The following is a 19002-nucleotide window of genomic DNA, read 5'->3' as shown; positions in this document are numbered from 1 at the left end:
GATAAAATATTTAGCAATATTATTTAGTAAATATATATAATAATTTGTATATGTGTGTTTGTTTTTTATATTATATTTATTTATAATTAACATTTTTTAATAATTCTAACTATGTTTTTATTAATTGTATTTATTATAATTTATTATCTTTAAAACATTTAAATAAATGATATTTTGAACAGCAATATTTTGAACAACGATATTTTGGGTTTCGATATTTTTGTACTTACCTTTGTAGGGATAGGATGTCGATATTCTTGACATCAATAATCTGTAGACGACATTTGTGTACCTCGATATTCCTGTCGTCGTCAGTGATCCCGTGGTGTATTCAGGCCCTGCAGGAGTCTAAGAACTTTAGGGTAGCAGCAGAACGGTGTCTGTGGTTGCACCGCTGTGAAGCAGGAAGACGTGTTGTCCCTTGGGGTGGGGGTCAATGCTCAATGCAGTTCACCACAAGAACCGCACAGAGAAACCAAGGCCCGCCCCCTCATAGCTTCCATCACCGCCACTCACAAGTCCGCTCCTCTCTACCATGGCTGGGCTTCTCCTGCTGTAGGGCCAGGCCCACCCTCCATCCTGTGCAAAGTTACACCAGGGGCAATCCTAAATGGATACAGCTGGTCCCAACAACAATACTCTCTCCACAGCACAGTCTTGCAACCATCGATACCTTATACACATGCACCCGACACGGAATACAAGCACATGGGTCTGGGCATCATAAACAAGCAGAAATTTACAAGGTGGAGTCAGTAGGCTCAACACTAAATCAGTAAAAGAAATGCCAATACTATAATATACAAAAACAAGCATTTGCAATTCAATAGGTCTCACATTTACGAGAGTTTGATCTATTGACATTGCAAATGACAATGCCTTTTATTTTTGTTTTCGTTTTAAAAACATAAATAAAAGGCATTGTCATTTACAATGCCAATAGCTTACTCACGTAAATGCGAGACCCATTTGCATTGCAAATGCTTGTTTAAAAGGCAAGTAAGGCACCATTTTGTGGATGTGCGTCTGCGAGAGTGCTGCCTGCAGATCCCCTTTCTGGTCTGGTACCGTCATGATACTTGGTGCATTCCTGCTGTCACCGTTTACCAGCCAGGGTACGGCCAGGTTTGTAAACAGACAAGGTCAATCCAACAGGCAGTGACTATGCTTTACATTTATTATTTTCTGTTCTATATAGCGAGAACTCGGTCCAAGGGCTTCTGAGCGCTTTACATGAGCACCAAACTACACACACGAGGTCAAATGCATATGTGTAGGCTCGGGCGGTTTGCCCAGAATCACACAATGTGGAGCCGACGCAGGGTCTTGAACCGGTTTACTCCGTTCCAAACTTGAGCACTAGTTACGTTTCACACAGACACATTCATTTTTGGTAGGCACGGGGAGATTCGGTGATTTGCCCAGAATGACAGGATGTTGAGTGTGTCTGCCGAGACCCAAACCCAATTCCCCAGGTTTGAGGTCGACCCGCTCTAGCTGTTAGGCCACATCCTCTCCCCCTCGCAAGCTGTTATGTTTAGCAAAGTTATTGGGAGGTGTTTGCGGGTGTTAAGAGTCCAAACTTTAGATGGTAGAGCGGGCCTCTAAAAATTGATATCTGTGCCTAAGACTGCAGTTTTAACTAGTCACTTCCAACTCAAACCCTGAGAGTTCCATACTTTATTTGCCGCTGTTGCTAGCAGTTGTCAAGATCACACAATGTATGTTTAAATTGCCGATTTCAAACCCTAGCCTGGTAATATGTACCAGCACAATAACACAACAAGCTGAAGTATGTTTTCAGAGGTGCTGGAGGGTGCTTGCCGCAGAAGTGCTATGACCCGTGCACTCGTAAAATGGGCACAAAGAGGAAGGCAAGAGAATCAAGGGGCTGTCACCGCGCTGTTTCGCGATAAATTAGGAAAGAATCTCGGTGTTTAACATCTCATAGGCCTGTGGCTTTGACCCGCGCGTTTCCTTCTATCTTCGGCACTGAAATTCAGACGTTAGCAGCACTCGTGGAAAAAGCACAGCGCCTAGACTCCAGACCGGGGTCTTTCGACCAGTTCAGAGACGCACAAATGGAATTATTTCCCGCACCAAGTGCTGCTCTCTGCACCTCGCCAGCTGTGAAAAAATTAGAACGGGGTTTAGTTCCAGTGAAATCATTTACACACACATGCACACTTAATGCTAACACATCAACTAAACACGTTACCACTACACACACACAATTGCATTTACCTCACACTCCCAAAGACGTAAATACGTACAATATATATACAAACACATCACACATACATGCGCATATATATGAAATGCTATGCTTAGCGCTGCTTTAAGAAAGGCGCCCATCCAGGCACTGCATGCAGAGCCAGGCGTGGCGGGTATTTGTAGGAATCTAGTTTCAGGTAGGTTCAGTCGCACTTATTGCCACGATGGCCGTTTGATACCTGTGCAAACAGGCTGTGTCTGGGCAGAGGCTGGTGGGAGGGAAGGGGTTGGGGCAGCTGGTCGGGAGGGGGATGAAAAGATGGGGGTGGAGGACAGGTGAGTAGAGATATTTGAAATAGTACGCAGTAAGTCAAGGGGAGATGAGAAAGAGCACGGTGTGTAGGGGCATATAGATGCAAGGGGGAGTACAGAAAAAGTTAAACACATGGCAGTGAGGTGGGTGACAGACTTTGGAAAGCAGAGGATGTTCTCTTGTGCAGCGCTACGAAGACACTAGCGGGGTTTAAACGAGGGCAGGAGAGGGGCTGCAGGTCTGAGCCAGACTGCTTGGGTTCTTCCAGACCCATTTTATAAGACTTTGGTAAATCTCTTCAGACTTCCATGCCCTTAACCAAGCACTCATTCGTCAGCATCATGCCTGTATATGGTCATTGAACTACGAGGTGACATGTTTTTTATAATGTGCAATTGGGAACCCATTCTCCTATTATAATAGCATTATATTAACCGCTTGTGTATCTAGCTACACAAACTGCATTTCCGACCATGCTTAAATAATGGGTAGTACACAACTCAGCATGTTACCAGTTTAGCACCAGCGGAAGTAACACAAGCACCTGAATCCCCTGCGTTAGCATCAAAAACATGAAGCGCAGGAGCTCAGATGGAAATACAACTCGAGAGAGTGTGATTTGAGGGCTGGGAACCGGTCCAAGCTTTCCCGGATTCTGTGCCTCGGACTTGCACACTGGAGAGATGACTTGGCGTATGCTGGAAGGGCTCGAGAGGGGGCAGTAGGTCAAACACTCTGAGCCCCCTCCACCGCCACGGTCTAAACCAGTAGTTCCCCCATGTTCATCGGCAACCCGGAGGACAAGGAGCTGCTGCTTCCGGGTGACTGGACACATCCGGAATGAAAAAGGGAGGGGTGAAAGCAGAGCAGCTACACGCAAGCCAGGATTTAAAGTTGCAGGCACTTCTCAGAAGTGCTCAATGTCAATATTAATTAAAAGAACATTGCGTGTGCCACAACAGACTGGCATTCGCGGCAACTGAATAATGGTTTTCCGGACTGGGAGGATGTGAAATCACAGCAGAAGAGAGGCCACAGAGGAGTTGGAATAAACAGAGCGGGCGTGAAAGCACGGCGGGAGAGACGCCAGGGACCTAGGGAGGGGGTGGAACAAACGGAGTGGGAGGTGTATGGGCGAGCGCAGACAGTGCAACACGAGCAGTCTGCACATGCACTCTACAACATAAAAAACAAGAGCGCACTGAAGCTGACGAGGAGGGAGTGGGAGGGGGGAGTGGGGGCGGGCATGCTTTACGACGCGTGGATTCTGCTTTAACAGTGCATTAAAGTAGGAAGGGAAGCGGCCGTACGGCCGCGAATGTGAAAGTGATCGCGATCACGATAAAACATCAAAGCGGCGAAAGTGAAAGACAACGAGTGCTTTCAGGCTGCCAAATGGTGCGCGCGCCCGGCACACATGCACAGTAGTTGGCGGCCTGAAAGCACTCGTTTGCACTTCCAAAAGTGCTTACTATAAGTCTCGCCAGAGCAGCGCTAAAGCGCTGTCTCAGGCGAGACCTAAAAAGCGAAATGGCGGACATGGAGGTAGGCAGGCACTGAGGCGTCCTTGTGAGTGCAGCTCATGGTCAAAACCACAGCTCGCTAGGGAAAAACCAACATTACAAGTGCCCAAGATAGCGCCAGCTCTGTAGTTACTCAAACTAACTCTCAATGAACTGCCTGCTCCAAACCACTCTTCCCCCACATACACATACACCCACTTGCCATGTAGCGTGAGATGCTTTGTCCATCCTTCAAGTGGAAACTGCGCTTGGTTTAGGGAAATCTGCACAATGCAGTTTCACAGGAATTTCCTAGAACACTGCTTCCCAAGGGAGGACTTGCACACACTGGCCATTTATAAAGGGATGGCAGAAATGATAAAAAAGGTGTATTTTATAAACTAGGGAAATGAACATTGTGCTACTAAATTCTCAAAAGTAGCCCAGTCTGACTCTCCGTACCCTCATTTTAAAATGTATTGCATTATTTGTATTTACATGTCGCAGTCGTGGCCACATTACACAAAGGCTTTAGTGGTCACAACCAGGCCACGAGTCTTGGTACATGCCTTCTGCAATGAGAGCAGGTAAGATTTGGAAGTCTGAAACTTCACTTTCTTTCGCACAGATGCCTCAGGATCAGAATCCCCATCAGTCGCCTTTGCTATCTAAGGACATGGATCAATGTAATGCACAGAGCCTTGGCCTCAGGTCCTACAATTCGATGAAGTCTCCACATGAAAGAGAGACTTGCCTGGATAACATCAAGACTCCAAAGGATATTAAAGATTCCCCATGAACAGAGTGTTGGTACAGCCAATTACAGGCCAGTCTGAGGCTAGCCAGCCTCCCACTCACTATGGACAGAACGAAGGAACCAAGAACAGGTAAATGTATGCGTCAATAACCTCAGTCTTTGCAGTGTACCGATAACTTGGGCCATACAATATGGTAAGTCATGCTCCTTGAAACCAGGATCTGTAAAGCATAATTTGCACATGGTTGGAACCACCCAGTACATCAGAGCCCCAGAAGTCAAGCCTTGACGGTCATGTTGTTTTATAAGGCTATGTATATGATTTTTTTCCAAAACACCCACATTTTAACACATCTTGAATGAGCACACAAAATGTAATCACAAATTAGAGAATTTTGTGTTACTGTAATTACCACCTTGTTGCCTTCCTTACATAGCGAGGATGGGCTAAGGTTTCCCAAGTTGGCACTCCAAAATGTAGTCCAAAAAGTCACTTTTTCCTGACTCCTTACCTTGCCTCACACTCTGTTGGGCTTTTAAAGAGCATCTGTACCACCAGGACACTTTCTGTTCTTGTGCCTAACCTTGGATCAGGCCCCTCAGCCATGGTGGACACCTCCCACTAGGTCATTACAGACACTTTTTCCAGTGCTGGACTTTTATTTGATAGCCTAATGCATTTGGGTGGTTATAGCTTTGCTTCAATTAATCAATCAATCAATCAAGCATTTGTATAGCGCGCTACTCATCCGGAGGGTCTCAAGGCGCTTGGGGGAGGGGGGTCCGCTACTGCTCGAACAGCCAGGTCTTGAGTTGCTTCCTGAAGGAGAGGTGGTCATGGGTCAGGCGGAGGTGGATGGGGAGGGAGTTCCACGTCTTGGCAGCCAGGTAGGAGAAGGATCTTCCTCCTGTTGTGGCTCTTCGGATGCGGGGGACGGCGGCGAGGGCGTGGCTGGTTGATCGAAGCTGGCGGGTGGGAGTGTAGAAGGTCACGCGGTCGTTGAGGTATCTTGGGCCTTGGTTGTGGAGAGCTTTGTGTGCGTGGGTGAGGAGTCGGAACGTGATTCTCTTGCTGACGGGGAGCCAGTGCAGGTTTCTCAGGTGTACGGAGATGTGGCTGTGTCGGGGAATGTCCAGGGTGAGGCGTGCTGAGGCGTTCTGGATGCGCTGGAGTCGTTTCTGGAGTTTGGCTGTGGTTCCGGCGTAGAGGGAGTTGCCGTAGTCCAGTCGGCTGGTGACGAGGGCCTGGGTAACCGTCTTCCTGGTTTCGGTGGGGATCCACCGGAAGATCTTACGTAGCATGCGTAGGATGTTGAAGCATGATGCGGAGACGGCGTTGACTTGTCTGGTCATGGAGAGGGAGGAGTCCAGGACGAAGCCCAGGTTGAGTGCGTGGTCTGTTGGTTTGGGTGCGCTGCCAAGGGCAGGGGGCCACCAGGAGTTGTCCCAGGCGGAGGGTGATGATCCCAGGATGAGGACTTCCGTCTTATCTGAGTTCAGTTTCAGGCGGCTGTTCATCATCCACTCGGCTACGTCTTTCATCCCTTCGTGTAGGTTGGTTCTGGCGGTGGCGGGGTCGTTGGTGAGGGAGAGGATCAGCTGGGTGTCGTCGGCGTAGGAGATGATGTTGAGGTTGTGTTGGCGTGCGATGGCTGCGAGGGGGCTCATGTAGACGTTGAAGAGGGTGGGGCTGAGTGATGATCCTTGTGGTATGCCGCAGATGACTTCAGTGGCCTCGGATCTGAACGGGGGTAGGCGGACTCTCTGTGTTCTTCCGGCGAGGAAGGAGATGATCCATTCCAGTGCCTTCTCCTGGATACCGATGTTGAGGTGCTGCACTAGGGTGTGGTGGCAGACCGTGTCGAATGCCACGGAGAGGTCCAGGAGGATGAGGGCCGTTGTTTCCCCGTTGTCGAGCAAAGCTCGGATGTCGTCGGTGGCTGCGATGAGGGCGGTCTCGGTGCTGTGGTTGGCTCGGAAGCCGGACTGCGAGTGGTCGAGGGATCCGTTTGTCTCGAGGAAGGCGGCCAGTTGTCTGTTGACGGTTTTCTCGATGACTTTGGCCGGAAAAGGAAGGAGCGAGATGGGGCGGTAGTTTTTGAGGTCGGTGGGGTCCGCTGATGGTTTCTTCAGTAGGGCGCTGAGTTCGGCGTGCTTCCAGCTCTCTGGGAAGGTGGCGGTGTCGAAGGAGGCGTTGATGATGTCCCGCAGGTGGGGTGCGATGACGGAGTCGGCCTTGTTGAAGATGTGGTGAGGGCAGGGGTCGGTTGGAGATCCTGAGTGGATGGAGTTCATCGTGCGGATGGTGTCTTCGGTGTTGACTGGGGTCCAGACGCGGAGGGTGGTGGTGGGGGGCGTTGTTCCGGTCGTAGGGTGCGTTGGCTGTGTGCTGAAACTGTTGTGTATGTCTGCGATCTTGCTGTGGAATAACGAGGCGAGCGAGTTGCAGAGGTCTTGCGAGGGCGTGATGTCGTTGTTTCCGGCGCTGGGGTTCGAGAGCTCTTTGACGATGTTGAAGAGTTCCTTGCTGTTGCGGGCGTTGTTGTCCAGTCGTTCCTTGAATGCGGATTTCTTGGTGGCGTGGATCAGCTGGTGATGTCTTCGAGTGGCGAGCTTGAGGGTGGTCATGTTGTCTGTAGTTGGGTCTCTGCGCCAGGCTTTCTCGAGGGCCCGGCAGTTCTTCATGGAGCTCTTGAGTTCGTCGGTAAACCAAGATGCTTTCTTGGTGCCGGGTCTGGCGGGGGGGGGTCTTCAGTGGAGCGAGGTCGTCTGCGCAGTTGCTGATCCATTTCGTGAGGTTGTTGGCGGCTTGGTTGGGGTTCGCTGATCTGGTGGGGGGGTTCTGGCTCAGGGATGTGGTGAGCTGGTCGGCAGTGATCTTGTTCCAGCTTCTGCGGGGGACCAGTTGCGGGTGGTGGTGAGTCATGGTCCTTCTGAAGCTGAAGTGGAAGCAGCTGTGGTCTGTCCAGTGGAGTCCGGTGGCGTGGCTGAAGGTGATGTCCTTGCTGGAGGAGAAGACGGGGTCGAGCGTGTGGCCAGCGTAGTGGGTGGGGGTGGTCACCAGTTGCTTGAGTCCGAGGTTGGCGAGGTTGTCCAGCAGGGTGGTGGTGCTGCGGTTGTTGTTGTTCTCCAGGTGGAAGTTGAGGTCCCCGAGGAGGATGTAGTCAGCGGAGGGAGGGGCGTGCGGGCTGATGAAGTCGGCGATGTCTTCGCTGAATTGTGTGCGAGGTCCCGGGGGTCTGTAGATGAGGGTGCCTCTGAGGGTGGTCTTGGGGTCAGTGTGGATCTGGAAGTGCAGGTGTTCGGCGGCTGTGAGGGTGTCTTCGGAGTTGGTCGTGATGCGGATGGTGTTCTTGTGGACGATGGCGATGCCTCCTCCATTCTGGTTGACGCGGTCCCTCTGGGTGATCTTGTATCCTTCCGGGATGGCGATGGCGATGTCGGGTGCTGAGGAGGCGTTCATCCAGGTTTCCGTGAGGAAGGCGACGTCTGGGCATGTGACGTCGAGCAGGTTCCAGAGTTCCACTGCGTGCCTGTGGACGGAGTGGGTGTTGAGCAGGATGCACTTCAGGTGCTTCAGGTGGTTGCTGTTGGTGCTTGGCTTGATGGGTGCGGTACGGGTCCGGATGCAGGAGAACTTGCAGGATTGGCAGGTGAAGGGTCCGTGGGTGCGTCTTGGGGTGGCTCTGCAGCAGCCGGGGCTCCGGCCGGTGTTGAGTGCGATGAGAGTGGCGGTGTTGTAGGTCTTGCGGGTGGGCTGGCATCTGCGGGGGCCAGGGGGTCTGGCGCTGGGCGCGGGCCAGGCGCGGACGAGCGCAGACGGGCTTGCCCTAGGCGCGCCTTCAGCGCGCCAGCGGTGTGCCCGCTGCGTGCGGCCGCTGCGCGGCCGCTGCGTGCCCTCCATATAAGTGGGAGAGGGAAGGAGGAGCAGGTGGGAGCGGGGCGGCCAATAGGGTGCAAGGGGGCGGAGCTATGGGACGCGGCGGCCAATAGGGTGCGAGGGTGGCAGAGCTACGGGATGTGGCGGCAGGAAACGGGCGGCGAGGGGGAGACACGGGGAAAGACAGAAGAAAAAAGGGACACAATCTGGGCACCAAAGGAGAGGGGGACAATCAAGGCAGCAAAATACACAGGTACAGTGGGGGAGAATCACTCACTCGTGGGTACAGAAGAGAAGGAGGGCACAGTCACTCTAACGCAGGCAGACACAATGCAGCAGCGGTCAGTGGTCACACAGGGGGCTGCGTGGCGGTGAGGGGAGCGACCTGCCTGGTAAACAGGGTCAGAGGTCGCTCTCTCTACCGCTGCGCGGCCTCCATATGCGTGGGAGAGGGAGGGAGGAGCACCTGGGAGGTGGGAGCGGGGCGGCCAATAGGGTGCGAGGGGGCGGAGCTATGGGACGCGGCGGCCAATAGGGTGCGAGGGGGCGGAGCTACGGGACGCGGCGGCGGGAAACGGGCGGTGAGGGGGAGACGCGGGGAAAGACAGAAGAAAAAAGGGACACAATCTGGGCACCAAAGGAGAGGGGGACAATCAAGGCAGCAAAATACACAGGTACAGTGGGGGAGAATCACTCACTCGTGGGTACAGAAGAGAAGGAGGGCACAGTCACTCTAACGCAGGCAGACACAATGCAGCAGCGGTCAGTGGTCACACAGGGGGCTGCGTGGCGGTGAGGGGAGCGACCTGCCTGGTAAACAGGGTCAGAGCTTCCATTGAACTAATTACAGAGTGAGACCTCCAGGATCGCACTCTCCCCTGCAGCTCCGCTGTGCTCTGCGTTGCCTGCAAGCCCCACCATTGCAGGGTTCGAATCTACCCTGATTCTGGTCTTGTTTTTCCGCTATGTACCTTAATTTTACTACATTGTGCCTGACTGCTGTTAAACTTGGTTTTTTCCGCTCTGTGCCCTTAATTCTTCTACTTTGCGCCTGACTGCTGTTTAAACTTGGTATTGTGCCTCACTGTTCTCCTTACGTTTTGTGCCTGACTTCTGTTAATCTGTGATATTATGCCTCACTGGTGAACCCGTTTTTTTAGGTCTCGCCTTGCTATCGTGTAAGCGGTCACAAAGCGAGACTATTGTAAGGGGCTCCCAAAAGTGCTCCGAAAAGCGGATTGCATGGCGAGCACGCGCACAATCACGCGCATCGTGCCGCCATGCAATCCGTTTGGCATCGCACTTCAAAGGGTCCGCTCCCCCGCCTGGAATGCGCTCCCCCGCCCCCGCCAAGTGCGCGCGCCACGCTCTGCCGGGCTTGTCTTGTTTTTTTTACTGCATTAGATACGGGTTCTTTTGGCAGATATATTCCAGTGATAGAGATTATCTTCCATGGTCACTGTGCCAACAATGTGGAAAAAACAGAATCACGACCTTGCAACTCCAAATGAGATAGGGATTTTCTATTTTTACTTTTCAATTTAACCTAATGAACCTCCATAGTGATCCTGTAGCACGTCGTTCACGATGTGGATTTTAAGAGCAAGCCACATGGTTTCCTTTATTGTGCTTGTAAAGAAAAGAAAACACAAGCATTTGCAATGCAATAGGTCTCGCATTAGGAAAGTTTGAGCTTTTTGTATTGTAAATTGACTAATTTTTTATTTATGTGTTGGTATTGAAAATATTGAAATTACTAGCTCCCTCATGTACAATGTCAATAGTTTTAACTGTTGCAAATGTAACACCTATAGCAGTGTCAAAGAGCAGTGTGGCTTGGGCTGGAGTTCCAGAACAATGCAGCATCACACAGACAAGTGTGCAGGGAGAAAGTTGTGTATGATGCCTGCGCATGGGGCTGGACCTCAAACAGCATCACACAGCTGAGTGTGCAGGGAGAGAGCCGTGTGGATGTCTGCACATGGGGCTGGTGTTCAAAAATACTGCAGCATCACACAGCCGAGTGTGCAGGAAGAAAGAGACATATAGATGCGTACGGAAAGGTCTGGAGTTAAGTGACACTACACCATGCCAAAACTGAGCGGGGGGGGGGGAGCGGGGGGGGCGCGAGTGGCTGGGATGGTGCGTGAATTTTAAGAACCTTTAAGTTTCAAAAGTCTGAGCGTGAAGGGGGAGAGCTGTTTCGAAGTCTGGACGCGGGCTGAAGTTCCCAAATACAACAGCATCAGAGCTGAGTGTGCAGTCGCAGAGCGGAGTGTGGCCTTTTATTTTGGGAACTGCATCCTACCAAGTCCGAATCTGGAGAGGTAGAGCTGTGCATGTGGTGTGGGCAGGGTGAGTTTCGGGAACAGCACATTATGATCACAAAGATAGCAGGAGTGTGTGCGTGCTTGCAAAGCGTGACCGCTGTCTGAAGAGGGAGGTACTACAAGGCAGGCAGGTCGGTTTATAAATAACCCCATGGTAACAGCTGGCAGATGAATCTGTACAACAGCTAGAGGCCCACACACCACAGAGCGCAATGCACAGAGACCACAGGACACACGCCATCACCAAACCTTCCATAAGGATATATATCATATCAACACAGGCACTGGGTGCCCTCACCAAGGTTACATCGCCCCCTCTCAGCCATCAGTGAGAACCCCCCCGGGCACCATTCCTCGCCTGCTTGCACTGGAGCTTTGAACGGCGCATGCCACACAAAGCCACTTTCCAGACCGTGTTCACTTGTGGTTCCAGGTGCCACATCTCCAATTCCAAGCAGTCCGATACAACTGAGTAAAATGTACATTATTTTGCTACAAGGACTACTTCTATACACTGGTTTGGCACTACAGCGCCCCATCCGGCACCTCTCATGTTACCAACCATCTATTTAACCTCATCAACGGCAAATGACAAAGTACACTTTATCAATAATTACTGGCATTCAACAATAAATACAGCTAAATAAAGGTGTTATCACCCAGGAGACTCCGAGGATAAAGTATAACAAACAGGAATGTCTTTCAGCTGGAATCTGGTGGAGAAGGAAGGTTTATGTCCGTATCCGGGTCCCAGGGGGCGAGATCTGTTTCACCAACAGCGTTTAAATGAGGTTCTTGAAGGCGACTGAGATTAGTTTTGGGATGAACGGAAGCATATGAATTTCCACAAGTACCCCGAATGATCTACTTCTGGCGGTGTTTAAGCAGCACACCGAGATCCCGTTTCTGTCCACAGGTCATAAGTGTGACCGGCCTAACACATTAAGTCACAAAACTACACCGACAGTAAATAACAAGCGGCCGCGAAAGTGAAAGTGATCGCAATCGCGATCAAACATCAAAGCGGCCGTGCGGCCGCGAAAGTGAAAGTAAACGAATGCTTTCAGGCTGCCAAATGGTGCGCGCGCCCGGAGCACATGCACTGTAGTTGGCGGCCTGAAATGCATTCGTTTCCACTTCCAAAAGTCCCTTACTATAAGTCTCGCCAGGGCAGCGCTAAAGCGCTGTCTCAGGCGAGACCTAACCAGTAAGCTGCCACCACTGCTGTCCCAGGACAAAGGTCCATTTGAGGACAAAGGGCATGGTTGGTAGGTCCTTCCAAGTCACAGAACACGGGCAGACCGAGGCCTCAGCGCATATGCTAGATTAGTGAATTATCCCGGCCAAAGAAAAGTCAGGATACCAGTTTCACATTCAGTCGGGTCACTCAGGGCAGGTGTACATGTCTGTTTACCATGCAGGAGACATTTCAGTACAACAACATCAATATGGTCAGCCCCTAGTCACATCTCTCATATTCTGCTGATGCAGCAGTTTCTAATTTCTTCTACTAGCATTCTTGCTAGTGTGCAAATAATTATGACACACTGGACGCCAAGTAATTATGTTCGACAAAAAAATATAGCGTACATGTAATATGATTCGAGAAGGCAGGTAGGTATATGATAAAGATAGAGGGTCACATTTTAGTACTTGGAGTGATACGTAAGTCCTTCTCCAGTCAGTTAAATTAATGTCTGCTTGTTTCAGATTTCCAAATATGTTAGAAATTGATCTGAAAAGATCCAGTAGTTTATTCTGGATTAAATATTGTGCTCCACTATGTTCATCTACCTATTCTTGCAATATGTGATTGACTCAAGAAATAATAGGCAAAGGCACTACTCCATGTGAGCCCTTTCAGCCATTACCTCTTGATCAGCACTGAGTTTGAAATTCTGCGAGTGCATGTGCACTTTTTCTTTGACTTGCTGGACCTTAAAGTTGGAATTAACAACTTCACAACCTACTGAAAGGATGTCTGGTATGTAAGAAGGTGGAATCTGACTGCATGGTTGCTCCCACTTTTTTCCTTGTGTTTTGATGGTTTTTTACTTAGTTTGGCTGGGAACCTGCTATTCAGGTCCCCAGCCTATCTGCGTTCTCTTATAAATTGATTCCATGTACTTTAGGTACACTCCAGATTGGATCCTGAGGTACCCTTGTGAGTCCCTAGTATATGGTATACTATGTACCCAGGGCATAGGTACCCCAGAGGCCTACCAGGGTCTGAAGCATGTATTATGCCACCCCTGGAAAGCCACCCAAAATGACACCACAGGTCTGCTACTGCAGCCTGGGTAAGGTGGTGCATGCACCCCTTACTGAGGTGTAGGTTCACTATACCTCACCTAACACTGCACATACAAACCTATCAGTCACTCCTATAGCAGGCCTTATCAATCCTGAAGGCAGAGTGCTTGGTTTTATGTGAGGGGGTGCCCAGACATGAGCTGAGCCCCTCTGCAGCCTTCAGAATCTCTTCTCCAGTGGTACAGCCTGACCATATACTCTTAAGTGCATTATAACTAAACGGTAAATGCTAACTTTGGACTGGCTGCACGGAAACATGTCGTGTTTGTTGTCACACACCTTGGAATCATACCCCCACACCAGTGAATGGTGTGGGAGTATGATCCCACCCTTCTAGAGGGAGAGACATGGCAGTACTGGATTACCCGGTAGAAACTTAACAGAGCCCTGGCATCACAAAATGGATGCTGTAGCCACAGACACGGGTCTGGCCTCCTGCTGCTGACCAAAACTCCGGCAGGGGAGGCCTGGACAATAGGCTTCCTGCCACAGGGAGGTGTAAGCATCTACCAGACAGGCTTATGTGCATTGGGGCTGGGCGGGAGCACTCTCTGAGTGCTTTGAAGTCCTGCACTGGGGGCACATTTGGTGTCCCTGTGCATAGTCCAGCTCAAACCGGTTCAGGGGCTTCCAGCCCCTGCTCTGGCGCGAAACTGGACAAAGGAAATGGGTGTAGCCACCTCTCTTTCCAAACCCTCCCATAGGTGGGTCCCCAGAACTAGTCCAACCCCTTCCTTAGGTATAAGTAAGGAACCTCTGTAACCAGAACTTTAGATATCCCTGGACGAAACTCTGAAGCTGAATCCTGGAACTTCAACGCTCTACTCAAAACTAGAGGACTGAAGAAATCTCCCTTGAAGTCAAGGAGTGACTCCCCTGCTTGGCAGGCATGAACGAAGCCCAGGAAGAGGATGTCCAGACATCTCACAGGACGACCCGAGTCCCCAGCAAAGCTTAGACCCGCAGCCCTCATGCGTAGCATGGAACCGGAACTCCTGGTCACCGTGCACTTTTGCAAGTGCATTGACTTCTCAACGTCTCTTGAAGTCGTGCTTGGGCTTACTCGTAACCCCCACCTTGAGCACAGAATCCACCGAGGATTGTTGGCCTAGTCACTCCGTGTGACCCGTGGGCCGCCATTTTGTGTTTCGTCTCGAGGTCCCTTCACGATCCCTGGTCCGTCGACTGGTGGGTCCCTGAGGGGGTAACTTTGATTTTCATTGAGCTTCCCTGGTTGCTCCAGACGGGCCCCGACTCCCTACCAAGTGGTGAGTCCCACAGACCTTGCTGGTCTGCACCGAAGCATCTTTCTCATTTCCGCGTGGGTTGCTGTTGCCAAGGTTTGTTGTGTCCAATCCGGGCACCGACGCTGCAGCACTCGACATCCTTCATGGGACAGCTTGAATCCATCTCCTGGTCGTCCTCGACGCTTCCTGGTCCTCGTGGCTGAAGAGTCAAGCTTCACCTCCTTCACCTGAAATCACCCAACATCGGTGGGCCTCTGCCTATTGCCTTCCTGGTCACTGGCTAGTGACCCAGACTCTGTCCCCTCTGCTTTCAGGTTCTTCTCATCTTCGATCCAGGCTTGGATCTCTTTGGACACTTTGCATCTTCCCGGCAGCAGCACTTCTTCGCCAGTTCCCATTGAAATCGACGACGCGACCGAACACCATTTGACACCTATGCACCCGACTTCGCTGGGTGAGGTAACACGAGTACTCAGGTGCTCCCATGGGTGTTGACCCTAGAACTTCCTAACTTCCTAAGTCCCAAAGGGTTTAGTCCTGACTCAATTCTAAGTGTCCCTAATCTTAACAAATCTAACCGTGACTTTCCCCATAGAAGGTAACAGGAGCTTGCGGCTGTGTTCTCAACCTGCACACGGCCCCCGTGGGTCCCCTGTGTCACTACCTTGGGTGGTTCCTTGGGGTCCCAGCGATTCTACAGGCTCTAGGCCTTGTGTCTAGTTAAGTCGTGGTTCTTATACCACTATTTTAGTATATGGTGTATATGGTTTGGATCGCCCCTAGGGCCGGACGTGTATTTGTGCTATTTTACTGTCATATTTGAAGTGTAACTTATGTGTTTTGACCTCTAGTCTCATAAAGAGCCTAGGAGGGTGTGTTTAGAAATAAATACATATATTTTATATATATGCCTGGTGTGGTTGTCTTTCATTTAGGCACTTAAGAGATTATAGACTGGTAAAACAAGCGGCTTTACATTCCTTCAAGATTTAGCCTGAAGGCTGCTCTCCACAGCTACCACTAGGATAGCTTTCAATAAAGGTTGTCTTTAACCTACAACCAATAAGGGGTTGTTTGGACTGGTACAGGGTGCCCACTATAACTAGTGGACAGCATATACCAGGCCAACTTCTCACATGGGCCCGAATTACACATCAGGTGCACTGTCTCAGTTTGCGAAGTGGAGCACCCTTATCTCAGTGGGTCTTGAAAAGGTATACAAAGAAAAGATATGGGTTGTTTTGTAAGAGGTGAGGAGAGGAATTCTGGCTTAGAGAAGAAAACTGATAGGGCTTTACTGGAGCATTCTAGACCATTGTCAAGGGATAAGCCATGCACTAAGGGCCTATGCATGAGCCCTAGCTGCAGGCATGTTCTATAGTGAACAAGAGGGCCTTTAACAATCAATATAGGATGAGGTAGAGGGGCTCTAAATCTATTAGAAGATTCCACCCACTGAGGGTAGAATGTTCTAAAGAAAACAGAAAAAGGTGCAGGCTTGTGCAGAAAAAAAGAAAAACATGGGGATGTTGAAGCAGAAGGTCTACATCAGCCATTATTGACTCTCTGCTACGTCATTGTCTCCTCAGTGGAGCTTCCAACATTTCCAAAGTTGTAATGTAGTACAAAAGAGAGACTAACGTCAGATGGGTGTGGGAAAAGGACTGAGCTTCACCAAAGAGTTAGCTAGTGAGACCAGGAGGTTCATAAGCGGATCAAGCAAGGTATTTTTCAATAGTGACAGAATGCAGCTAACTAACAAAGCTGTACTAAAGTAATAGGGCTTCGTCTCACTATTGGAGCAGGGAATAGGACAAGGCGTCAATGGGGGTCCTGGAGAGGGAACATATTTTACTGCATTTGCTAGAGAGAAGTACAGTTCAATGTGTGATCCTGGGGAGGAGCCAGGCTTTATCTAGCTTACAGATGAGGCACTGGGTTTCACCTCAGGGAGAAGGGCCTGAGCAGTTGAGACCCTTGTTTCACTGGGTTATCCTGTCAGAGGGGCAGTACTTTTCAAGGGATAGTTGATATAGGCAAGCATGGCTGCAGGATGTGGGCAGAAGACTAAGTGGACTTTGCAGGGACCGCTGGATGTGAAAGGTTGAACTTCACTGTGCTTGCGAGAGGTGTACCTGCACTACATCTCAAACATTATTTCGCTGACACTCATATTGCATCCACTGCATACTCATAACAAAACACTGTAAGGTAAAACTAGGGAAGTATAATAAGTGAATACAATAGCTAGTAAAGTTAGGTCGAAGATGTAAAGGTAAAAATAATAGTATACTTCCCATGACAGTGTGAAGGTAGGCAATGGAATGGATGCTGTAAAACTTTAGGTCAATACATTGACCTCATTAGGGAGAGGTTCTATAAGGGAGCAAAGGATACTGCTATCTTTTAAAAGATCAGAGGCAACAGCAGAGTGGCAAGATGCAATTCACCAGCGTATGGAGAATCAAAGGCAACTGGGTTCTGTATAGGGCCCAAGGTAAAGATACATTCAGTGAGTGCTTGGAAAGCCAGTCGGGTTCTAAGAGGGTACATTGACATTTATTGCATCTTAATTTGACAGAAGGGAAAATGATGACTGTTACTATTGTGGCTGTGGAATCGGGTACTGGGAAAGGTATCATTAGCGAAAGACAAACATGCCTACATCACTCATCATTTCTTGCTTTAGATTTTAGAAGGGAAGGTCGCATGTTGCCCATTTGGGTGCTGTTAATAGTACAACGTTTTCACCTGTGACAGCCATTAGTGACACCGAGATCAACAACTGCTCACCTTCTGATCTGATCACTTTATTTCCTGTATTAGAGAAAGCAATGAAGAGAATAACAGTCCCCGTGAGCCACGGACAATCTGTAGCCCATGGTGGTCATTTCAACGAGAGCACTCCCGGGCCTATACCTTCCAGGTAATGTCCTCTCAGGCACAATGACTGCAGGTTGCAGTCTGATCAATATCTCTCTTTCTCGAGCACCCCTTTTCTTGCTTTGAAAATTCCTCCTTGGTTTAACTTCTCAAAGGAGCTCTGCACCCTTAGCTCCAATGGCTAAACCTATTTTACAAACGGCAATAACTGTATAAACATATGTTTTAACATTAATACAATATCCGCATGGAACATACAAATCAGTTTGCAATTTTCTTTCTTTATGCCTCTTGCTTAATTTAACCCATAAAGCTAAAAGGTCCATACCGCACTGCTCAGCTGGACGGCCCCACTAAATGGGATCAAATCAGCATTAGGGCCTTGGGCGACGTCTGGCAGGCAGACCATATATAGGTTCCAAGACTTGCAAATACAGTTTAATTGGAGGCAGACAAAGTTTCATAAATACCTACAGCTCTGGCATGCTTTGTCCACTTATAAGGCTGACTTTTCGGACTTGCCCGAACATAACCAGCTTGAGGCCAAACTACTGCTAATGAGGCAATTATGGAGGGAGGGCATATCACAGATATACAGCACTTTGGTTGCTAACGCTCGGATAAATTCAGAATCCTAAAACAGAAAGGGGAAGACTACACAGGCCCCGTAGATGATCTAGACTGGCGACTAGCTCGAATGACCCCTTCAGAGATTGCCATATCCTCACGCCTCAGACTGATCCAACTGAATTCGCATGACCTACCTTACTCCCCTCCGGCTAAGCCACGCCGCCAAACTCCCCCACCTGCCCGGATGCAGACTTCTTTTACGTGGTCTAGAAATGCCCTGAAATTGCAAGATATTGGAATCGAATTGAGGGGGGCTTGACCTGGGTTTTAGGTAGGGGTGGGCGGAAAATTCCGTTCCGCCAGCGTAGAATAAAAAAGCAAGCCACCCCGGCTCACGGGCCCGGTCCTTGCTTCTGAAAGCAGCCAGGCCGGGGAGCCTCCTCCGGGCACATGGAGCCTAGCAAGGCCCGGGGAGAGCCTCCCCGGGCCCCGGTGGACCCCCGTCCCCAGCGCCCGGACCCTCGGCTGGCTTGCGGGACAGGGGGCTCCCGCACCCCGGGACGGAGCTCCAGCACCGGGCCCAGCTTCCGGACTTCCAGCCAGGCCGGGGAGAGACTCCCCGGGCCCCGGTGAACACCCTGTGCCCAGCGCCCGGACCCTCGGCTGGCTTGCGGGACAGGGGGCTCCCGCACACCGGGACGGAGCTCCAGCACTGGGCCCAGCTCCCGGACCTCCAGCCAGGCCGGGGAGAGACGCCCCGGTGGACACCCTGTCCCCAGCGCCCGGACCCTCGGCTGGCTTGCGGGACAGGGGGCTCCCGCACCCCGGGACGGAGCTCCAGCACCGGGCCCAGCTCCCGGACCTCCAGCCAGGCCGGGGAGAGACTCCCCGGGCCCCGGTGGACACCCTGTCCCCAGCTCCCGGACCCTCGGCTGGCTTGCGGGACAGGGGGCTCCCGCAACCCTGGGACGGAGCTCCAGCACCGGGCCCAGC

The sequence above is a fragment of the Triturus cristatus genome, chromosome 1_1 (genome assembly GCF_964204655.1).
Source record: "Triturus cristatus chromosome 1_1, aTriCri1.1, whole genome shotgun sequence".
Lineage (NCBI taxonomy): Eukaryota > Metazoa > Chordata > Amphibia > Caudata > Salamandridae > Triturus > Triturus cristatus.
This window is presented reverse-complemented; position numbering follows the sequence as displayed.